This window comes from Mobula hypostoma, chromosome 9, assembly GCF_963921235.1.
Source record: "Mobula hypostoma chromosome 9, sMobHyp1.1, whole genome shotgun sequence".
NCBI classification, from domain to species: Eukaryota; Metazoa; Chordata; class Chondrichthyes; order Myliobatiformes; family Myliobatidae; genus Mobula; species Mobula hypostoma.
Genome location: NC_086105.1, coordinates 56273143 through 56298390, shown reverse-complemented (window position 1 = coordinate 56298390; position 25248 = coordinate 56273143). Strand labels below are relative to the sequence as shown.

At 44.7% G+C, this 25248-nt stretch overlaps 1 protein-coding gene and 1 pseudogene across 2 annotated transcripts in view; both read left to right on the top strand.

Annotated features, from left to right (window-relative positions):
* The window catches only part of prickle1b (prickle homolog 1b), a 172142-nt gene that overhangs the window by 26903 nt on the left and 119991 nt on the right, over positions 1-25248 (top strand). The window lies entirely within an intron of this gene.
* Positions 2029-2550, top strand: LOC134352243 (NADH-ubiquinone oxidoreductase chain 4-like; annotated as a pseudogene).

Sequence of the window (25248 nt, the reverse complement as noted above, 5' to 3'; positions counted from 1 at the left end):
CATACAAAGCTGTTGCATCCTCCAAATCTTAATTTTCTTTTATTGTAATATTTAAGTTGATACCTTCAAATTCTTTGTAGTTTCTAACTTGTTGAAGTAGTGAAATTATTTCACTGTCACTCCCAGCCATTTCTGGCATCTCCAAGCCAGAACACTGTTTAAAAACTATTAGCTCGAAGCACGGTGCTGTGTCCAATGGCCATGCAAGTGCACGTGACTGACACTACTTAGAAATTGTTCAAAACAGTCTCCTGCCCCTAATTAAGCAGCATGGTGTCCCAAATAAGTGAAGGCTATTTTCTTGTTTAGTTTTGGTTCTTTGAGAATTGTCTCAAATAAGTGGCTGCGCAACTGACTAATGGGCCAGTTAACCAGAATCCGCTGTATTGTGAAATTTGTTTTGTGGCGGCAGTACAGCAGGCATGAAAAAATAACTACAGTTCAAAAAAGAATTAAAATAATTCATGCAAAAGATGAATAGTGTTTATGAGCCAGTGGCTGAGGCTGGTCAGTGTTACTGTTCTGTTGTGTTTATACAGGAGTCACACAGAATTATTGCTATTTATTTGTATCTGCATTTGCACAGTTTTCAGTTACCGTTCTATAGATTTGCCAAGTGTGCCCACAGAAAATGAATCTCAGGGTTGTATGTAGTGACACATATGTACTCTGATAATAACTTCCACTTTGAACTTTGAAGTGTTCCCTCCTATAAGCTGATCCTGTGTCACTTATTAATTCTTGGAATTAATGCGAGGAATCACATCAGATTGATTATCAGTGACGTGTGTTTTGCATAAAAACTGCAAGTTACAAACAGTGGAAAAGATGAATACTGAGTGAGTTCAGATACAGTAGAGACATTTAAGAAACTCTTAGTCACATGGATGATAGAAAAACAGAGGGCTATTGAGGAGAGCAGGATCTTAGAGTAGGTTAAAAGGTCAGTACAACATCGTAGGCCGAACATTCTGTACTGTGCTGTAACATTCCAGTGGCTTTTCCTTTTTATTAAAAATCTGCAGTTTTAAAACCATTTGGCAGGCTGTTTGCATTTCCTTCTCCCTGCTCAACACATTTTTGCAGGCCTGCTGCCTAATTCGGGCCAGAGCTGAAAGATCTGTTTCCCATTCACTGTCTGGCAACAAGTGTGCATTTACACCCAGACATGGCTAAAAGCTGACTTTATCCAAAAATAACAAAGTCGCCTCACATTGTACTGGGTTAGAGCAGCATGTAGCGCAGACAGACACCAACAAGCCAGGGTCACAGCACCACTTCCTGGCACATTTCCCTTGTTAATCTGTTCAGTGATGTGCAGGACTTGAGGAATCAGACAGGCTTGGGTGGGGTGGGTGTTACACAGGGTAAGGGTGAAGAAGCAAAGGAAACTAAATCCCCATGTGAGGATGGGTGGAGATCTGGGCTAAACAAATGAGGCAGCCAATTGCAAATTTAATCCTGAGGAAACTGGCCATAAATGACAAAGCACATCATGTGTACAGCTGGCAGGGAGCACGGAGGAAAATTGCACCAAATTAAGTGACTTTGCTGTGCGGTTGTATTTGGGGCCTGATGGGGTTACTCTGTGGAAGCCTGGCCAGTTGCCATGTAGGGATTCGCTCACTCCTTGGCATCTTTTTTTTAATTAAATGTTATTAAATTATTTAGAACTTTTTGAACTATGAACAGGTCCAAAACGAGATACAGCAGAGCTTGGGTGATGTGAATCCAAGGGTCTCGAAAAGAAACCTCAACTGTTTATTTACGTCCATAGTCACTGCCTGACCTGCTGAGTCCTTCAGCATTTTTTGTGTGTTGGTTCGAGTCTCTCCTCGGCCCCCTTCACTCCAGGGAAAACAATCCCAACCTGTCTAATTTTTTGACACAAGCCCTCCAGTACTAGTGCCGTATTAGTGAATCTTTCATTGTGAAATTCAACTGTTTAATTGCTTCCATGGCTGCTGTATGTCCCAACTCCTAAATACTGATTCATGAGCAAGCAAATTCTGATGGACCGCCTGTCCAATTGCGTTCCTAGTCAAAATACCGCTCTAAGGAGCATATCTATGGTTACCCAAGGCCCCTATTGCTGGCTCTATAATCCGAGCGGCAAATTCACTAAAACTGGGTGGATAGGGAATGACGCGAATTGTTACAGTTCTTAAACCCCTTACAAAAGAAATAGCCTTTCCATTCCTAATTTCAGTCCTCTGAGGGGTTATCATAACCAGCTCCACTTGCTTGCGTCAAACAGACCTAAAATCCTTAGTTGCCTATTCATCAGTAAGTCATATGGGTCTTGTAGCAGCAGTTGTCCCTATTCAAACACCATGAAGTTTTGCAGGCACAACTACCTTAATAATTGCCCATGGTCTCATTTCATCTACCCTCTTCTGCTTAGCCAACACCAACTACGAGCGAATACACAGCCGCACATGCTTTCTTACTCAGGGTATACAAATTGTTCTTCCATTAATAGCAACTTCATGATTCCTGACCAACTTAGCAAACCTAACCCTACCTCCATCCCCTAATCTTGGTGACTGATGTTTACCATTGTCCAAGTTATTTCCAAAACCAACCTACTGACAGTACCAAATGTACTAAAGATGTGACCATACTCCATGTTTTAGATGCACAGCAGTGAAACAGTGACTATTCTGCTTGCACACAATTGCTACTTTAGTCCAAATTTTCCTGAGCAGAGATTGGGCTGGGTAAGGCATAATCAGCATTACTATTTAGCCTGCTTGTGTGTGTTTAAGGAAACAAAAACAATGGCTAAAATTGTGGGGGACAAACATAAGTAATATTAGCAGAGTCTGACATGTGGTAGTATCATTGACTACATCTTTTTTACCTCATACTTTGTTTGTTTCTGTTTTTGCACTACCTACTTAATTTAACTATTTGATATACATATACTTGCTGTAATTCAGCGTTTTCTGTATTATCATGTGTTGCAATGTACAACCGCTGCAAAGTTAACAAATTTCACAACAGACTGTGAAATTAACAAATAGCAAAAATTTGCCTTGTAACCCCAAACAGGATGGGACTAATGTACTTGGATTGTTACTAATCTTTTTGAATTTGTCACTTTGAGTGTGGGGGGGGGGGGGAAGGCGAGGTTGTGAGTGGGACTGCGAAGTTTGCCAACCTTCTTGTGTATTCATTCACAGCCCTACCGAGATTTTTGCAGGGTTTTTTTTATTATTTCAGATAAGGAGCATCTGGGATTGAAGCCATTAATTACTTGCATGCACTGAGGTAATTCTGAAAGTAGGCAGCGTGAGGTGGTAGATGGGGACTGAATTTAATTGCACAGTCTGTGGGACAGAGGATAATAAATTGCTGCTTTCTGACTACACACAAGTCGTTGGCCTCCCCTTCAGCCTGCCTGACTGTAGTAAGCTTCCCTTTCCTTGTCAGAGAGGGAGCTGTGAGTGTGATGGATAGACTAGCAATGGCTATGTTTTTCCCCTCCGGGGATTATCCATGTGAAGTGGAGTCAAAAGTTTTCCTCTCTGGCAAGGGGCAGGGGGCCAAATGATCAGCCCCCGCAGGCTGGATCAGCCAAGCCAGAGGTTGTCTAATTCGATGCCTGCCCTTGAGAAAGATGAGTGCAGTCGGTAGGGGGAGCCCTGGGTGAAGAAACAGAGGCTGTGTGCAAACGTACCAGCGGTCCAACTCTGAACTCTCCCGTCATGCAGTCACACTGACAAATTACACCCTAGCATCCTTGGTAATTTTGTCCTCGTTCTTGCATTTTTAAACTTCATTTCTGAAATGCTAATTACTATTCTATGCCCTTCCCTTCTCCCCCCCCCCCACCTGTTTCTAGAAGGAGCTAAGCTTGGTCGGGCACCCTTCCCCTATGTCTGATTTATGTACTCTGTCCAAAACAAATGCTGTTCATCCCCGCAAACATTGCAGCCACGTGCAGGGTCACTGAGTGCACTCACAAAGGAAAGACGGCTGATCTACCGGGCCCCGCCGTCCCGGCCTACCCGGCCCCGCCATTCCGACCTACCCGGCCCCGCTGTTCCTCGACAGGCAGAGCAGCTGATGCAAAGTCCGTGTGGAAAAAGCAGGAGCAAAGCTTCAGATGCTAGAACACGCACCTGTCCTCACCAGGGGGAAAGGGTGAACTGCTCCCAAGTTCCCAGGTGTCAACATCTCAAAGGATCTATCCTAGGCCCAGCATATTGATGCAATCATGAAGAAGGCACACCAGTGGCTATACTTAGTTAGGAGTTTTGGAGATTTGGTATGTCACTAAAGACTCTTACAAATTTCTGCAGATAGATACCATGGAGAGCCTTCTTGAATCACTGCTTGGTATGGAGGTTCCAATGCACAAGATCACAAGAGACTGGTGAGTGTTGTAGACTTAGCCAGCTCCATCACGCAAGCCTCCCTACTATCGAGGCATTTTCAAAAGGTGGTGACTCAAAAAGGCAGCATCCATCTCTAATGATTCTTGCTATCTGGGACATGCCCTCATCTCATTCCTACAATCAGGGAGGAGGTACAGGAGCCTGAAGACCTAAAGTTGAACAGCCTTTTTCCCCTCCATCAGATTTCCGAACAGTCCAAGAATACTGATTTGTTATTTCTTTATTTGCACTACTTATTTTGTAGTTCTCTCCACACCGTATCGCTGTCACTACACGACGAGGTTCATGGCATACAAGTCAGATAATGAATCTTGTTCTGAGCACAAAATGCTAGAGAAATTTAGCAGGTCAGAGAGCATCAGTGCAGTGTTCCAGGCTAATGATCTTCAGAACTGGAAAAGGTTAAAATGAAACCCTTCTAAGTGGTGGAGAAGGGGGCAAGAGGGAGATAACAGTGTTGATGTCTGTGATAGTCTGAGAGAGGCTGACTGGCACGGTGGAGGTGTTAAAGGTTGTATCATTAATAACCCTCAATCAGCCAAGGCTGTTACTTGAGTCTGTGGTTCTGCATGAAAGCCGCGCTCTTAGAATCTAAACAATCCAGTCTGCTAAACAACACACACAAGATGCTGGAGGAACTCAGCAGGTCAGGCAGCATCTATGGAGATGAATGAACAGTTGACGTTTAGGGCCAAGACCATTCAGGTGCAGTTACTCTCGGATGGGATTTGAGATGGAGCCTCAAAGCATTTCGACCTAAAAGATCTCAAAAGGCAAGTATGGCAGCTCTTCAGGACACCTGGGTCAAACTTTACCAATTGTAGAAAGGTCCCCAGGTCATTCTGCCCTGTCAGTCCAAGGGTTTGGCAGGCATTATTGATTGCGTTTCCCACATTACAACAGGAAACTTCAAAATTTCAAAGAACCTGGTTGGTTTGAAGTGGCACTAACGGAGTGGTTAAATTACTGGGCTAGCAATCTGGAAAACAACCAATCGAGAGATCTAAGATAAAATTTCAAAAGTCAAAGTAAATGTATTATCCACGTACGTACTGTATATGTCACCTTATACAACACTGAGTTTTATTTTCTGCAGGCATTCACAGTACCACAAAGAAATGCAATGCAATTAATGGAAAAGCTACACACACACAATGACTAACAAACATTCACTGTACAAAAGAAAATCATCATGGCAGCTATGGAATATGTATGATTTAAAAAAAGACTAGCCTCTACTGGTGACTGAAACTAATGTACAATAGTTATTATTGTCACGTGTACTGGAGTACATTGAAAAACTGTTCTGCAACCAGATCATTTCACCATATCAGGTCATCAAGATAAAACAATTACAGAATGCAAAATATACAGTGGAACAGTTACAGAGAGTGCAGGCAGACAATAAGGGTGCAAGATCACAACAAGGTAGATTGTGAAGACGAAGGTCTGTTTGGTAGTCTTCTAATGGCGGGATAGAAGCTGTTCTTGAGTCTGGTGGTACATGTTTTCAGGCTTTCATATCGCCTACCTGACGGGAGGAGGGGGAGGGGAGAGATTAGAGAATGTCTTCGGTGGGGTGGGGTCTTTGATTATGTCTGCTTGACTAAAGCAGTGAGAAGTGTAGGGGAGGCTGTCATAAACTGCTTCTGGTTCACAGATGTTCTTCAGTGGAGGTGATTTCCCACCCTTGCTCTGCCGGCCTGTTCCTTAGCCCTGCTGTAGTCTGCCAGACTTTTAGCTGCCCTCTCTTGTAATCTACTTGCTGTTTTACTGGAGGGATTTCAAAAATCTAATTCTGTACCTCAGTATTTTACCTCAATGTCTTAAATTATTTAATTTCTACTAGCAAAGTCAAGTCAGGTGACAAGAAGTCAGGTGACCATATGTTAGAAACATGGGTTATGACCTTGTGCAGCTGGATCCTGGACTTCCTGTCGGATCGCCAGCAGATTGTAAGGACGGGCACCCTCACCTCTGCCCCTCTGATCCTCAACACAGGGCTCCTGGAGGGCTGTGTCCTGAGCCCCTCCTCTACTCCCTATACACTCATGACTCTGTTGCCACGCACAGCTCCAATCTGCTGATCAAGTTGGCAGTTGGCACGACACTGATATTTCCAAGAATGATGAAACAGCCTACGGAGGAAAAGTCAATGCTCTGACACAGTGGTGCCAAGGAAACAACCTCTCCCTCAGTGTCAAAGAACCCTCTGTGTCAGTAGAACAGAGGAATCTAGGAATAATGGTGCATAGTTCCCTGAAGGTGGAATCTCATGTGGATAGGGTGATGAAGAAAGCTTTTGGTATGCTGGCCTTTATAAATCAGAGCATTGAGTATAGGAGTTGGGATGTAATGTTGAAATTGTACAAGGCATTGGTGAGGCCAGATTTGGAGTATTGTGTACAGTTTTGGTCACCGAATTATAGGAAAGATGTCAACAAAATAGAGAGAATACAGAAAAGGTTTACTAAAATGTTACCTGGGTTTCATCACCTAAGTTACAGAGAAATGTTGAACAAGTTGGGTCTTTATTTGGAATGTGGAAGGTTGAGGGCGGACTTGATAGAGGTATTTAAAATTATGAGAGGGATAGATAGAGTTGATGTGGATAGGCTTTTTCCATTGAGAGTGGGGGAGATTCAAACAAGAGGACATGAGTTGAGAGTTAAAGGGCAAAAGTTTTAGGGGTAACATGAGGGGGAACTTCTTTACTCAGAGAGTGGTAGCTGTGTAGATCGAGCTTCCAGCAGAAGTGGTTGAAGCAGGTTCGATGTTGTCGTTTAAAGTTAAACTGGACAGCTATATGGACAGGAAAGGAATGGAGGGTTATGGGCTGAGTGCAGGTCAGTGGGACTAGGTGAGAGTAAGAGTTCAGCATGGACTAGGAGAGCCGAGATGGCCTATTTTCGTGCTGTAATTGGTCATATGGTTATATAGTCAAAAAAAATGAAGGAGTTGATCGTGGATTACAGGAGGAACAGAGACAGGCTAGCCCCTATTGACATTAATGGGACTGTAGTTGAGAGGGTGAATAGTTTAAAGTTCCTCAGTATACACATTCCTGAAGATCTCACCTGGACTGTACATACTGGCTGTGTGGTGAAGAAAGCACAACAGTACCTCTTTCAGCTCAGACCGCTGAAGAAGTTCGGCATGAGTCCTCAAATCCTCAGGACTTTCTACAGGGGCACCATTGAGAGCACCCCGACTGGTATGGGAACTGTACTAACCTCAGTTGCAGAGAGTGGTGCAGACAGCCCAGCGCATCTGTGGATGTAAACTTCCCTCTATTCAAAATATTTACAGCTAGTAAGTGCTTAAAAAGGGCCTGGAGGATCATCAGAAACTCCAACCACCCCAGCCACAAACTGTTTCAGCTGCTACTGTCTGACAAATGGTACCCCAGCATTAAAGTCAGGAACAGGCTCGGGACAGCTTGTTTCACCAGGCCATCAGATTGATCAATACACATTCATCTGATTGTGTATCTGACTGTACATACATGTATACAGAACAGTTACGTATACAATCTTAGATTTTGGGCAATTAACTCCCATATTTCACCACTTCATTTCTTACACATAGCGATGGAGACACAACATAAAGATTTTTACTCCCTCATGTTACGAGATGGATGTAAGAAATAAAAAAAAAATTCTAATTCTTAATTTTACCAGAGGAAAAGAGGCTGGAGTTGTTTACCACTTTAGTGCAAAGAAGTTTATTAGGTGTGTCAAAAATTGGTGAAGATGGCGGGGGGGGTGCCAATATTTATAAAAAGATATCCACAAGAAAACATTGTAATAGCTCAATATTTATTCTTGTCCAGTGTGAACTCCTGGCAACCCCAACTCTCTCCCTCATTCTGAGGGTGATAAGTTCCTTTAGGCACTAGGACGTACAAATTTTAATTACCAACAAAGTTAACTTAAGACTACACATAAATTTACATGTGTAGATTTAATGCAGATACAATGTAAAGTTATTACATATTTACATATCCCCATTACTAAAGAAATGGAATATTCTGCCATGTATGGCAGTAAAGGCACCAAGAGTAAACCCAAGGTTTAGGACCCAGCGAACGTCATGGAACCGCCAGGAGTCAATGGCACGAAGCACAATCCCACACTTACAGTTAAGTATAATTATTTTAAAAAATTAAACTAAACTTTGGTGTCAGAACCAATTGCAAGCCAGTTTTCCTGCCCTTCCTGCACAACTTAAAACCTTGGCCTCAAAATATTTAGCAGTCTAGTAAAACATTGTTTAAAATGTATTAAGATGGGTACATGGGTAGGGAGCACTTAAAGAAGGGGTTCCCAACCTTTTCTATGCCATGGATCAGTACCATTAAGCAAGGGCTCCATGGACCCCAGGATAGGACCCCCTGGTTTATAGGGATATGGGCCAAACATAGGTGAATGATACCATTTCAGGTAGGCAACTTGGCCAGTTGATCTGAAGGGCCTGTTTCTGTGCTATATTAATCTAACTTTGGCTCTCAAGCACCTTCATGATAGGTTAGATCATTGATTGAACATGCCTCCAGGAGCCCCTCAGAAAACTGAAGAGATTTAAAGATGGAGTAAGATTGAATAAAGATGACGGAAAGCAGAGGCGGTCAGAAAAGGAAGCTCTGGGTCAGACTGGGTGACTGAGAACTCCACGCTTGACTAAAGGAGAGGAGTCCTCCACATTGGAAGAGGGTGTCAGATTGTCGAATTGTTCACCTGCAAGTGTGTGGTAAGGTGACAAGAAAGAGGAAAAGGTCTCTCGTCCCATGATCCTCTCCCTTTTCCAGCCTTGTATCCCTTTTGCCAATCAACTTTCCAGCTCTTGGCTCCATCCCTCCCCCTCCTGTCTTCTCCTATCATTTCAGATCTCCCCCTCCCCCTCCCACTTTCAAATCTCTTCTTTCAGTTAGTCCTGACGAAGGGTCTCGGCCCGAAACATTGACTGTACTTCTTCCTATAGAGCTGCCTGACCTGCTGCGTTCATCAGCATTTTGTGTGTGTTGCTTGAATTTCCAGCCTCTGCAGATTTCCTCGTGGTATCGTTACAGATCTGTTTGGCAATTGTAAGTGGGCCACGGGGAATCTGGCTGACAATTTGTGAAGTGGGTGAAGGTGCCAAAGGTTTGTTATTAAATTTGCTGATTGTAACACATTGAGGAGGAGGAAATTTGCAAAGGGGGTGCAATGAAGCTATGCTAGAAATCTGGTGTAGCTCACAAAAAGCTGGAGGAACTTGACAGAATCTGTGGAGAGAAATGGGCAGTTGGCATTTTGGGTCAAGTCCCTTCAGGACTGCTGAAGGGTCTTGATGAAGACTCTTAATCCAAAAAAGCTGACTGTCCTTTTTCTCCATTGTTGCCATCTGACCCTCTGAGTTCTTCCAGAGTTTCGTGTCAGCCGGAGGACAGATTCCCTGTGGTTCACTTACACATCACTTCCTGGCAAACAGAAAGGGACCCTTTATGCTTGCTCTTTCTTGCCAGCCAGTCTTTTTGTTGGTACCAATATCTTTACCTCCTACCTCCCAAGTATAACATTACAGGATGCCTTAAAGTGAACAATTCCACAATCTGACATGCTCGAATTATAGAATGTAAATCTGGGTTGAGTGTGGGTGGGAGGGGGTGGGCAAAGAATGATCTGGCAAATGGACTATAGAGTACAAGTTATCCAGTTTGAAAGGGGCAAATGAAGAAGTGTATCGTATAGGGGTTGTAGAGGTCTAAGACCTGGCTGTCCTCATGATTCACAAAGGGCTGGAATGTGACTTGAAGGCACTGGGCCAGGTGCCAGTAAATGGGATTAGTATGAATTGGTCCTCGATGGCCAGTATGGATCTGGTGGGCGGTCAAATCTGTGCCTGTGCTGTATGACTCTACAAGTTGTTAGATGTTTTCAGGGTTAGAGAGGTGAAGGGCTATGGGGGCGAGCAGGTTCGTGGTACTGAATCTGAAAGATCAGCTATGCAATTCTACACTGCCATCACGGAGAGTATCCTCACATCAGCCATTACTGTCTGGTCTGATGCAGCATCCTCTCACAATATACAAAACCTGCAGGAAGCCATTAGGTCAGCAGAAATGGTCATTGCCTGCAGTCTACCAACAGTGAAGGGCTGGTATGTGTCCAGCACAAAGGAACAGGCAGGAAAAAACATTGCAGACTCTAACCACCCTGCAAACTACCTTCTCCAAAAGCTCCTTCTGGAAAGTGCTATAGGGCTATTAAAACAAAAACTTTACACCATCTTAAAAGTTTCTTCTCCAGGCAGTTAATCTGATCTGCATCAGACCAGACAGTAATGGCTGATGTGAAGATACTCTCCATGATGGCAGTGTAGAATTGCATAGCTGATCTTTCAGATTCAGTACCACGATTCTGCTCTCTCCCCATAGCTCTTCAACTCTCTAACCCTGAAAACATCTAACAACTTGTAGAGTCATACAGCACAGGCACAGATCTGACTGCCCACCATGTCCATGCTCCCCCCACCCCCCCCCCAGACTGTCTATTACCTAATTCTGCACTGTAAACACTTTAAACCACTTTTTATATGGCTGTTTGCATTGTAAATTAATGCTGGTATTTATGTCTTTTTGCACATTCTATTCCATATCCATACTATAACCTCTAACTTTATTTTTTATATAATTATTAATTATAACTGCTGGATATTGTTTTTTGGTGCAAGTCATACCAAAGCACCACAGCAAATCCCTAATGCATGTGAACGTATAAGGTGAATAAAGTTAATCTGTGATCAGATGAAATGATAGGTGAGTCTGGAGGGTCTGAGTGGCCTACTCCTAATCTGGTTTTCTGTGAGTATTAATCATACCTCTGAGAACCGTTACTGATTCCCAATGAGGTGCTGCTGCTCTGTCTCTCATGAATCCCGTAACCTGGGGATTATTTTCTGTGGCGGACATTCTGATCACCTGCCGTTGATTGCACACTTCAGAAAGGGCAGCTTGGGAGAACGCTTGCCCGTCCTTATCGAGGGGTCAGCAGTGGAAAGGGTGAGCAGCGGGGTGTCAACGTCTCAGAGGGTCTATCCTGGGCCCGGCCCGACATATTGATGCAATCACGAAGAAGGCATGCCAGAGGCTACACTTAATTAGGAGTTTGAGGAGATGTGGTATGTCACCAAAGACTCTTACAAACTTCTACAGATGTCTGGCGAAGAGCATTCTGACCGGTTGCATCACTGACTGGTATAAAGGCCTAAATGCGCAGGATTGAAAGGGGCTGCAGAGGTTTGTGGAGTCAGCCAGCTCCAGCTTCTTCCCTTCTGCCATCAGATTTCTAAACGGTTCACAAACACTACCTCACTATTCCTCTTTTACTCTATTTATTTACTATTGTAACTATTTACTATTATGTCTTGCACTATACGGCTAACACAAGGCAACACATTTCACAGCTTATGTCAGTGATAAACATGATTCTGATTCCACTGAGGTTTATAACCCCACCCCCACCCCAGTCCCTATCCTTAACTTTTCATTCACCTGCCTGCAGAGTCCATCTTCTCACAGCTTGCCCAAAGTTATGTCTTTCTGTGTTCCTCACCCCCATCTGCCCCTTGTGCACCTCTGTTGCTCGATGTGAAATGCTGGACCTCCCCAACCTCATCCCCTGCCACTCCATCATTTCCCCAGTCTCAGTCCCTCTCTCCGACCATCCCAGCTTTCATTTCCTTTCCTCAATATCCTGAGGAATTTGTGCCCACAAGCTGCCTGTAGACCAAGGAGCAGAATTAGGCCATTCAGCCCATCAAGTCTGCCTCCGTTCAATCATGGCTGATTTATTATCCCTCCAACCCTATTCTCCTGGTTTTTCCACATAACTTTGGTACCCTTACTAATCAAGGACCTATCATCCTCCTCTTTAAATATACCCAATGACTTGGCCTCCACTGTCAGGGGGTATATCTGTGGAATTCCACAGATTTGCCATCCTCTGGTTAAAGAAATGCCTTCTCATCTCTGTCCTAAAGGGACATCCTTGTATTCTGAGGCTGTGCCCTGTTGTCCTAGACCTCCCCACTGTAGGAAACATCCCCTCCACATTTCTCTATCTGGGCCTTTTAATATTTGGCAGGTTTCAATGAGATTCCCCCCCTACCCCACATTCTTCTGAACTCCAGCTAGTGGAGGCCCAGAGCAATTGAATACTCTTCATATGTTAACCATTTCATATCTGGGATTGTTCTCATGAGCTTCCTCTCGACCCTCTCCAATGCCAGGACATTCTACCTTAGCTAGAAGTTGTGTGATCATGCACAAGATTAGTAAATTATCACCTTCCCCTCTCAAAACTGCTGCCCCTTTTCCCAAAGCAAAGTACTAGTTGGTGGAGCACAATCTAGCTGCAAGGGAGTCTGCAGATGCTGGAAATCTTGAACAACACACACAAATTGTTGGAGGAAATCAGCAGCTCAGGCAGCATCTATGGCAGGGAAATAAACAGTTGCTGCTTCAGGCCGAGCATCTTAGTTTTTATAAAATTCCAATGTTAAGCCAGAATAACCATCCCAAAGCAAGAGGGAGGTTCGGGTGTTGGGCCTAAAGTGACTGAAGAAGATGGCCTTGTACTACTTTGTGAGGAGTCCAATCACAAACAAGAGAAAATCTGCAGATGCTGGAAATCCAAGCAACACACACTCACAATGCTGGCGGAAACGCCGACTGCACTCTTCTTCCATAATGCTGCCTGGCCTGCTGAGTTCCTCCAGCATTTTCTGTGTACTACTTTGTGAGGATTGCTTTTGGAGTGTTGACACTTCCATTTGGTTGTTCTTGCTTCCCTCTGAATATCAGCAGTTGAGGCCGGGGATGTGTTACTCTTCTGCTGTGCTTTTAGATGGGAGCCACACGGAAGTGTTCCCTCCTGTAAGTTGGGAGCTGATCCCAGTGTCACTTTAGTAACTAATGCTAGGAATGGGAATCACAATCTGGTTCATCGTCACTGATGTGTCATTGTGACATGCGTTGTTCTGCAGCAGCTGCACAGTGCAATACCTAAAACATTACTATCAGTTACAAATATAATGCAAAGGCCAAATAATGGACAAAGGTTCAGGACCACTCAGAAATCTGATGGCAGAGGGGAAGAAACTGCTCTTAAAACGTCGAGTGTAGGTCCTGTACTTCTTGATGGTAGTAACGTGAAGAGGGCATGTCCTAGTGGTGAGGGTTCTTAAGTGATGGTGCCTGCTACTTGAGATACTGCCTCTGGGAAGTGTCCTCGATGGTGGGGAAGTTTGTGCCTTTCATGGATCGCCTGGGTCCACAACCTCTTTCAATCCTGTGCATCACAGACACCGTACTAGGCAGTGATGTAAACAATCAGAACGCTCTCCACGGAAATCTGCAGGAGTCTTTAGTGACACACCAAGACTGCTTAGTCTGACTCTGTGCCAGTCTTGAAGCGCTCACAACTGGGAGTGACTCAGCATCCCGTTTACACAGCAACTGCAAACTTGTTGGGATTCGTTCAGTGCACACTGGAAAACTTCCTTTCGCTTTTTACCCAAAAGTTCCCACACACAATCAAATGTAATCGCCCTCTGTCTAGCAACCAAGGGTGATGGGAAGTGGTGTGGTAAATTGTAACTATGGCCTAGTCTGGAGTGAACAGGAAGGAGCCAATTTGTGTCTCTGCTGCTGATCCCATGGGCCCATAATTGTGTCAACATCTTGGTCAGGCTCAGGAATCAAAGACTGTGGTGGCAAGGGTAGGTAGAGTTGTAAAGGGAGTTTTTGGCACATTGTCTTCATAAATCAAAGAATTGAATACAGGAGTTGGGGTGGTTATGTTGAAGTTGTATGAGACGCTGTTGAGGCTAAATTTGGAGAATTGTGTGTAGTTCTGGCCACCCCGTCTACAGGAAAGATTGAAAGAGTGCAGAGAAAATTTACAAGGATGTTGCTGGGACTTGAGGGCCCGAGTCATAGGGAAAAGTTTTGCTTGGTGCCATTGACCTGCACTGGACCACATGCCTCCATTCCATGTGCTTGTTTAAATTTCTCTAAATGTTGAAATCAAACTTGTATCCATCCCTTCCACTGGCAGCTTGTTCCACACTCACACCACCCTCTGAGTGAAGATCCCCCCCCATGTCCCCCTTAAACATTTTGCCTTTAACCTATGACCTCTAGTTCCAGTCTCGCCCAACCTCGGCGGAAAATGACCTCTAGAGTTCACCCTACCTACAGGTCAATAACATAATTCTGCTGTGCCATAGGTCTTCACCAAATCTCAGGACAATGAAGGGTGCTCAAGGCTCTGGAACAGGATTCGATTTCACCAAAATTCTGCTTCAGGGACAAGTATACAGCCAACACAACATCAGCCCAAAAGATGGTGCGTGAAGCCTGGCAGAGCACCACAGCACAGAAATAGGCCCTTCAGCCCATCTAGTCAACTCCCAAGAGAGCAGTCCTATCATTCCCATCCCCCCTTTATCCCTGCAATGTATTTGCCTCTCCCACAGGCCCATCAAATCCTCTTTGATTCCCCCTCCCGTTAACTTATAGCCAGTGTTAATTCGCCTACCAGGACATCTTTGGTACATGGGAGAAAACTGGAAAGCCCATGCAATTGCAGAGAGAACATGCAAACGCCACATAGACAGCACCAAAGACCAGGATCGAACCCAGGTCTCTAGAGCTGTAAGGAGGTAGCATCTGCTGCTTACAGTTCCACTCTGTCCATCGCTATCACATTTGCACAAAAGCGAGAAGTTTAAGGAGATCTAGTAGTAAAACCGAGTTAAACAAGTAAATATTGAAATAAAATTAGCTCCTTACTGAGCATCATCAACACAATAATTGGTGGGCACTGTATATTGTTACACAGAATGATGCTGCACACTTTAAAGGCAAGGATTGCCAGGATTCTTTACCTGACATCCCTGTTACCAGAGCCCTGTGCTGTAAAATAATATTGATAAAGAGAGTATTTTTTAAAGGTACAATTCAAAGTAAATTCATGATCAAAGTATGTATAAGTTACATTCTACTATCTTGAGACTCACTTCCTTGCAGGCATTTGCAGGAGAAAAGAAAGAATATAATTTTACAAAATAATATACATAAATAAAAACCAACAACCAACCAGTGTGCAAAAGCTGATAAACTGTGCAAAGAAAAGTATTGAGAACAAGTTGAAGGTGAGTCTGTAGATTATAGAATCAATTCAGAGTCGTGATGAATGAAACCATCCACACCGATTCAGGAGGGGTTTTCCATGGTTTTGTTTTAATCCCTTAAGATACAGAAGCACAATAAGGCTATTCGGGCCATCAAATCTACTCCAGCATTCAATCAAGGCTGGTTTATTTTCCCTCTCATCCCAAGGTAGTGTTTATTCAGTCCTCAAGACAGCTCTAACCAGACTGGACTCTGTTGTCCCTCTTTTTTTTCTTTTCTCTCTGTATTAGAGATAAGCACACCACGTACAGTTGTCTAGAACCCAACCCAGGCCACCTACACCGCCGCGTTACAGCAGGAAAGTGGCACCTTGCATTTCACCTGGCTCTCCCTCTGATCTGAGCAACAGCGTTTCCTGCTGCTGCTTCAGTCACTGTGTTTCCATCAAATAAATTCCTACACAAAAAAAACACGATGATATAACCAAGATTGAAATGTGATCTTTTAAAATGCCTTGACATTTCCTACCAGGTTTTGAGAGACTCAGCTGCCGGGTCTAACTGCAGAGATAGCTACAACTGCTGGCGGGCGCATTGCACGCATTCCAGACAGGATCAGATCATCGCACAGGGAGACCAAAGATGTTCCAGTGCTTTAACCTTTAGTGATCCTCGCATCTTCTCACTCAACAGCAGGCGGAGGAGGTGAAGGGGGCTGGAGGCAGGGTGGTGACTCGTCACTCTCCACCAACCCCTCCTCCTCCTCACGTCAGTCAACTCATTTGGCTACGGTTGACGGGTAGCCCCGAACATGTTTGGTCAGGTACTTTCCCGTCCCTTTACGCAAGGCTCACTGTCACACAACAGCGCACCGCAGGGTGGCTGCCAGGAAACCTCCCCTCTGGTGGATTGCAAATACCAAGGGCAGGCCATGGCTTCGGCTGTGTGCCTGGTGGGTCAGACAGCTCACCTCCATACCTCTGTGTGCATAGTACTGAGAGGGTGACAGTCAGGTCTGCTAACAAAGCATTCCATTCCCATCAGATTTCTGGTTAAAACCACCACACAATAAATAAAATCCTTAATCTCCTCAGGAGTTTGAGGAGATTTGGAATGTCACCAAAGCAAATTCCTACAGATGTACCATGGAGAGCATTCTGACCGGTTCTGTCACGGCCTGGTACAGAGGCAGCAATGCACAGGAGCGGAGAAAGATGCAGAGGATTGTACACACTAGAGCTCCATCAAAGAAACCCGCCCCACCATATTCAAAAGACGATGCCTCAGGAAGTTGGCATCCATCACTAAGGAGTCTCATCCTCTGGATGTCCTCTTCTCCTTGCTGCCATTGAGGAGGAGGTACAGGAAACTCGAGTCCCACACTCAGTGTTTTAAAGACAGCATCAACCACTCTGCTATCAGCTTTCAGAACGATTTATGAACACTGCCTCACTATTCCTCTTGCATTATTTATTTGTGACTTAATCTTTATGCCTGTACCACTGCCACAAAAACAAATTTCATGACATTGTCTATCAGTGATAATTAATCTGAATCTGATATTATTGTAGGCTTTTGTAATGTGGATCTCATGGGAAGGGAACTGAACCACGTGCACACTTTCTACAGGGGAATGCAACAGCTTGAAACAGCTGGAAATGAAGTTTAAGACCAGGCAGGAGGCTCTGTGACCTCTGTCAGGTGATGAACAAAGTTCAGGGTAAATTTATTATCAAAGTACATGTATGTTACTATAAACTACCCTGAGATTCATTGCTCTCTAGCCATCTACAGGAAGAAAGAAATGCGACAGAATTTTACAAGAAAAAAACTTTACATAGACAAAGACTGACAAACAACCAATGTGCACAAAAAAGGGTAAACTGCAAATAAAAATAATACTAAGAACATGAGTTGTAAATCGTCCTTGAAAATGAGTCTGTAGGTTGTGGCAACACACATCAAAGTTGCTGGTGAACGCAGCAGGCCAGGCAGCATCCCTAGGAAGAGGTACAATGGACGTTTCAGGCCGAGACCCTTCGTCAGGTCTCGGCCTGAAACGTCGACTGTACTTCTTCCTAGAGATGCTGCCTGGCCTGCTGCATTCGCCAGCAACTTTGATGTGTGTTGCTTGAATTTCCAGCATCTGCAGAATTCCTGTTGTTTCTGTAGGTTGTGGAACAATGCAGTGTTGGGGTGAGTTAAGTTATCCATGTTGGTTTGGGAGCCTGATGGTTGTAGGGTAATAACTGTTCCTGAACCTGGTGGTGTGGGAACTCAGGCTCCTCTTCATCCTGGTAGCTGTGAGATGGGGGAATAGCCTTTGTGGTGGGGTCTTTGATTGACGCTGCTTTCTCGTGGCAAGCTCCATGTAAGCGTACACATAGGTGGTGGTACATTCACCCAGTGAGCAGCAGCAGACAATAAAGAGCTGGTAGTGTGGCAGCAGTGGGTTGATGGGGTGATGGTGCGATTCCTGGGATGGCTTCACCTGAGAATCCAAGCAGCAGAGTCCACAAACCTGCCAGGAGTTGACTCCCAGTCTTAAATGATTGCATTTAGATGCAAGTCTGTTTTGGACTTGTGTACAAAAACACCTGCAGTTGAGGAATCATTCCTTCTGTAGAGATCTCTTCAGAACACAGAGGACCTGAGTGAATGTTGCACCACGGGTCCTTCTGTTGGCTGAATGGGGTCTTTCCTGCAGCTTCACCTGGCAGTGATGTTCCTTGCGTCTTAACCAACCACCTTGCTCTTTTGTGGGGGTTTGAGGGGGGTTAGAATGTGGGCAGTGGGAAAATGGTCCCTCCGGTGTTTGTCGATCGCATGGCTGGAGATTCACTGGAACCTGCTGCTTTGGAATGGCTGATGCCTTCATTAACCTATTCAGATCTATTTGCATTTTTTGGAATCTATCTATATTGATTATTTATCTGTTTAAGAGTGGAAGGGTATTGTATGTTTTTGTGTGTAAGGTGGGGGGGGGTGAACTGGGCAGAAGGGTTGAGGGGAGTTGTTTAGAACTGTGTATGCACGGGAATAGGGGTGTTGTTTAGGGTCAGGGGTGTTTGGTGGGGATGGTCAGTGTTAATGGGGCATTGCCCATGGTTGATAGGTGTGCGTTGGGTTGGGGGATGTGGTTAGCATTTAGGGGTGCGATTGGGACTGGCGCTGTCTGCTGCAGTTCTGGTGGGGGTGTCTGCATGGAGGTCGTTGAGAGATGTGGTTAGGGTTGGGGATGTATTTTGGTGTGGGGGGGTGTGGTTTAGTTGGGTTGCTGTGTAAACCTTGGCTTGCTGATTCTGTTTGTTGCTCAGTCTTGCCGGGAGACCTCAGACCACCTGCTGGTAACTTGCATGTTCTGAGGAGAAGCACTGGCCCTGAGCCAAATGTCTGTGGACAGCAGCCAACATGCAGAATTACAAGGTAAATATTGTACTCAGAGCGAATTGCACAGTGGGTGATGTGGCCAATAAAGCTCTTGTCTCAGTCTGAAGTTAGGGCCTAATGCTTCTCATCTAGCAAGCAGACTGGGGTAATATCGAAGGAAAGTAAATTTAAGGTTACTCAAAAACCATCACGGTCCAACAGATGACGCCACGAGCTTTGGAGCTAACAATTATGGGTCTCATTTGGCCAGTTGTGTCAAACACATTTTCAAGATGCCTTTCGGCAAATGTTCCTCTACAGCCCCGTTCCGCTGGTTGTCAATGACTGCCAGTACTAGAATCCGGGACAAGAAGCAAGCTGCTGGGGGAACTCGGCAGGTCAGGCAGCATCCGTGGGGGAGAGTAGATGGTCAATGTTTCAAGTTGCGGCCCCTCATCTGGACCAGAATGACACAGTTCCTCTGAGTTCCCTGTTAGCGAGCCGTCCCTGGCCAGGGTTAACTCCTGCCAAGGTGGGACCTTTCAGCTGGCCTGGGAAGTGCCCTAGAAGAGCTGGTTACAGTGGGAGTGGCGAATTCCAGGATCAACTTCATTCACCGCGCACATTTCCATAGATTTAAGAATTTGCTGCGGTGTGGCGTGACATGCAACCAAAAAACAACATTCATCAGTTATAAAGAATTAAATTTTAAAACATAGACGTTAAGGTATGGACATGGAATAAAAGGAGCACAAACACCAACGTGCATTTATAAAAGGTGGTTTAGTGTTTACAGTGCAGTGCAGTGACTGAGGTAATAGAGAGGGATGGGAGTGGGGCTAACTAGAGTGGTTGATCAGATTTACTGCCCGGGGAGGTGTTGCGGGGGGACAAACTTATAAGATGGTGTGAAGTTTTTTGTTTTAATAGTCCCATAGTGTTTTCCAGAAAGGGACTTTTGGAAAAGGCGGTTTGCGGGGTGGGTAGTGTCCACAATGATTTTTCCTCCCCACTCCTTTTTCCTGAACACAAGGAGGTCCTGCAGAGATGGTTGGCCACAGCCTGTGGCCGTTTCTGCTGACCTGAGAGTCTGCTGTAGTTTCTGTGTATTCTGCACCAAACCAGACAGTAATGGCTGATGTGAGGATTCTGTCTACGATGGAGGTGTAGAGTTGCACTGCTCCTATCCCCACCCCCACTAACAATGCCACTCTACTGATTATTCTTGTTAGAAATCAATGAAGCGTTAGCTTTAAAACAAGCATGAAATATTCAAAAATACTACATAATAAATGCACTGCTACTTAACAAGCAGACTCACACAGTGCTTTGATTAATGTTTCATTCCAGAATGTACGAGTGGAAACGTGTGTGCTCAGTGCAGGAACAATGAAACAGGATCAGATCCATTCCATTACCTGGCTCTCCTACCGCACAGTGTTCAGTGGTGATATATAGCCAGTTGAGCTGATGGGACGGAGAGAAGAGGGCTCAGCTGGTGGATGAGAATACGCAGGCTGCTCAGCGGCCCACATCATACGAGCTGACACCTCACAGCACCTCTTCCCTGGTGAAGAACATGATAGACAGCTTCTTTGTCAGTCAGCATGTTCCCCTTTCCCTCCAAGGTATCACATTTCAGGCACAGAGCTCCACTGGATAACAGCAACCTACAGTATTGTGTAAAAGTCTTGGACACATATGTATAGCTAGGGTGCTTAAGACTTGCATAGAAATATATTTGTCAACGTGGAGCGGAGAGCAAGTTTGTAAATCTGGCTGGAGCAAAGAATGTTGGGAATGGCGCAGGAGGGGTGTGGCTGAGAAGGAGTGCCGGGGGTGTGGGTAGCGCAGACACGCCCAGCCCTGAGACACCAGACAGGGTCATTTTGATTCCAAGCAATTGGTTTACTGACCATTACAGAATGTCTTTCTGGTGCTTCCCACTTCCTTCCCTTTTCTTTACCATGATTCCCCTCTCCCTGTCCCCTTCCCACTCTCAGTCCACAATAGAGACCCATATCAGAATCAGGTTTATCGTCACTCACATGTCATGAAATCTGTTTGCTTTTGCGGCAGCAGCACAGTACAATGCATAAAATTGCACAGTGCTGTAGTAAAAGTCTTGGGCGCTCTATGATAAGCAAGCAATTCGGAGAACGTGAGCTGTAGAATCCTTAAAAGAGAGTCCATAGGTTGCAAAGTCAGTTCAGTGTGGCGGTGAGTGAAGTTATCCACACTAGTTCAGGAGCCTGATCCTGATGGTTGTGGGTAATAACTGTCCCTGAACCTGGCCTGCGTAGCAGGTCCTTGATAGATGCTGCTTTCTTATGGCCGTGCTCCTTGTAGATGTGCTCAGTGGAGGCCCTCCTTCCTTCCAAGAATTGTTAGCTGTGTAACTTAAGATGGCATAATGACAGTGGGAGAGACAGCATGGACAGATCAGGTGAAATAGTAAAGACTGGATAAATATGAAATGTGAATAGATGAAAGCGTAATAAAGGGGAACGTGCGCTGGAAGTGTCAATGACAAGAAAGAGCTGAATGACATATTTTTAAAAACTGCTGATGATGGACATTTGTAATCAAAATTAAATGTTGAATGTCATAGCATCTGTGGAAAGAAACTGAATTTATATTTCGAGTCAAAGTAGGTTTGAGGGGCACAATTTTCAGGTGATTGGAGGAAATTATGGAGGGAATGTCAGAGAGAAGTTTTTTTTAGAGAGGTGTGTGCATGGAACGCCCTGCCGTGGTAGAGCCAGATACATTAGGGGCACGCAACAAACTCTATTAGGCACATGGATTATGGAAATATGGAGGAGGGAAAAGTCCGATTGATCTTGGCGTAGGTTAAAAGGTCAGTACAATATCGTGAGCCAAAGGCCCTGTACTGTTGTTCTATGTTCTATTTGGAGACTAAAACTGGGAAAAATAAGTGATTGGCAGTGAGAGGGTGGGAAGAGTTTCAGATAGAATCAGTCCTGCAGCAGAGGTGACATCCAAACCCTAAGAAATTAGGACAGGTATCATCTCCACAGCCAAGAGAGGTGACAGGGAAATGAACGAAGGATTTGTGAATTGCAAGGTGTGAATTCTAATGCACAAGTAATATGGATGATAGAAAGAAAATTACATGCGGGGGGTGAGAGAATGACAGAAAACAAAATGTAAGACGAAGGAGACTTTTGTCTCCCAAAAATTTAACCATGACAGTGAGACCCCACACTTAATATGTAATTTTCAAGGTCCGATAAATGGAAGTGAAATTTATCTGGAATGGCAGAAGTTAATTTGCTGTGGCAGATTTAATGGTCAAATGCAGCAAGTTGCGTGAGAAGGGGGAGCCTGTGATGGGAGAGCAGTGTAACTCAGCAAGCAACCTTTAGAGATTCACATCCAGCCAGCTCCATCACGAGCACAACCCTCCCTACCCTTCCTACCACTGAGGACATCTTCACAAGGCGCTGCCTCAAGAAGGCAGCCTCCATCACTGAGTGATCAAGGAGGAGGTACAGGAACCTGAAGACACACACTCAGTGTATCAGGAACAGCTTCTTCCCCTCCACCGTCAGATTTGTGAACGATCCATCAACACTATCTCACTATTCATCTTTTACACTATTTATTTTTGTAATTAATATTAATCAGAATCAGAATCCTTTATTATTGCCAAGTATGTGGACACATACAGGGAATTTGATGCCGGTTTCCCTGAGCTCTCGCTGTACAGAATCAAAAAGCAAACAAAACAATAGTGCAAATAATCGTGAACTATATACAATGAGGTATACCTGTGTATGTACAGGTGGACTTGGTTTATAATAGACTAAATTTCAAGTGTTCATAAGACTGATAGCATATGGAAAGAAACTGTTCTTGTACCTATTTGTCCTGGCACACAGTGATCTAAAGCGCCTACCAGAAGGAAGGAGTTGGAACAGGTGATGTCCAGGGTGTGATGGGTCTACAATGATGCTGCTTGCTCGCTTCCTGACTCTAGATGTATACAAGTCCTGGATCGAGGGCAGCTTCACACCAACAATCCTTTCTGCAGCCCTGACAGTTCTTTGGAGTCTATTCTTGTCTTGTTTGGTAGCTGATCCAAACCAGACAGTGATGGTCGAACAGAGAACAGACTGGATTATTCCTGAATAGGATTGAATCAGCAGCTCCTGAGGCAGGTTGTACTTCCTGAGTTGACGTAGGAAATACAACCTCTGCTGAGCCTTTTTGATAAGAGTGTCCACGTTGGGTGTCCACTTCAGGTCCTGGGAGATTGTGACACCCAGAAACCTGAAGGTCTCCACAGCAGACACAATACTGTTGAGTATAGTGAGTGGGGAGAGTATTGGGGGGCTCCTCCTGAAGTCCACTGTCATCTCCACAGTCTTGAGCGTATTTGGCTCCAGATTGTTCTGACCACACCAGAGGGCCAGCCGTTCCACCACCCGTCTGTATGCAGACTCATCACCATCTCAGATAAGGCCAATGACAGTTGTATCGTCTGCAAACTTCAGGAGCTTAACAGATGGATCCTGTGAGGTGCAGTCATTAGTGTAAAGGGAGAAGAGCGGTGGGGAGAGTACACATCCCTGGGGGTCACCGGTACTGATTGTTGGGGTGCTAGAAATGATGCTCCCCAGCCTCACTTGCTGCACCCTGTCACTCAGGAAGCTTGTGATCCACTGACAGCTGGCGGGGCAGACAGTGAGCTGGGTGAGTTTGCAGTGGATTTCTGGGACAATGGTTTTGAATGCCGAGCTGAAGTCAACAAACAGGACCCTTGCAGAAGTTCCTGGATTGTCGAGGTGTTGTAGTATGTAATGCAGTCCCATGTTGAGTGCATCATCCACTGACCTATTTGCCTGATAAGCAAACTGCAGGAGGTCCAGCAGGGGCCTGTGATGTCCTTCAGGTGAGCCAACACTAGTCCCTCAAAGGACTTCATGACCACAGATGTCAAGGCAACAGGCCTCTAGTCATTTAGTCCCTTGATGGTGGGTTTCTTAGGGACTGGAATGATAATGGAGCGCTTGAAGCAATTATTATGCCTTCCCATGAAACCTGTATTGCTGCCGCAAAACAACAAATTTTACAACACACGCCAGTGCTAATAAACCAGATTCTGACTCTTGCCCCTCTCTTGAAGTTCCTGTAGCGTGCTTCTGTTATTAGCTCAATTTTAAATTCTGGTTCACTGAGAGATGTAAAGGGGGAGGGTGTGATTTTTGTTTTTGGCCATAGTCATTATATAATGGATTTGATGATGCAGGTGCATGCTCCTTTAAAAGTACAACTTCTTCCAATTGGACCACTGTGGAGCCAAGTGATAGGCCTGGTCCCAGCAAACAGGACTGATTTACTGCTTACAGGTGTGTAATTGACAATGCTTCAGAGGAGATAGGCAGTTCAACATGGAACATTCACAATAAGGCCAGCAGATAACAAAGCTGAAGTGTTTGCCTGGGACACAACACATCAGTTAACAGTGCATTGTGTGCTGTCTTCTCCTCTTTGATAACCCATTTCAAAGGGATGGTTCAGGGTTTGCTTGGTGTGTTCACAATGCTCTTCCTGTTTGAGGAACAAGATGAAAACAAAATTAACACTGAAGACAATCTCAACCACTTCCCCAAAACAAAACGTGAACCACACTTGAATCAAAAGGAATTTTCTGTGCTGGTATGGGCTTTGAAAATCTGTGCCATTGCATTGAGTTTGTTATGATTCCACCAAATTTCTCCACTCAATCTTCTGAAGTTTTAGTTCAAAGTTCAAAGTAAAGTTTATTATGAGAGTGAATACATGTCACCACGTAGAACTCTAAAATCCTTTTCCCTGCGGGAATGTTTAGCAAATCTAAAGAATAACTGTAAACAGGATCAACTGTAAACAAACTGTGCAAATGCAAATACAAATAAATAGCAATAAGTAACAAGTACGAAATAAACACAAAATAATCTGCAGATGCTGGGGTCAAAGCAACACTCACAACACGCTGGAGGAACTCAGCAGGTCGGGCAGCATCCGTGGAAAAGATCGGTCGACGTTTCGGGCCGGAACTCTTCATCAGGACTGTAGAGGGAAGGGGCAGAGGCCCTATAAAAAAGGTGGGGGGAGGGTGGGAAGGAGAAGTCTGGTAGGTTCCAGGTGAAAAACCAGAAAGAGGAAAGACCAGATCTAGGTGGGGGAAATAACATGATAAAGAATACTTAAAATGAAACTATTGGTTGTGGGAGCACCAGAAATAGAATGAGTGTAATTATCCCTTTTTGTTCAAGAGCCTGATGGTTGAGGG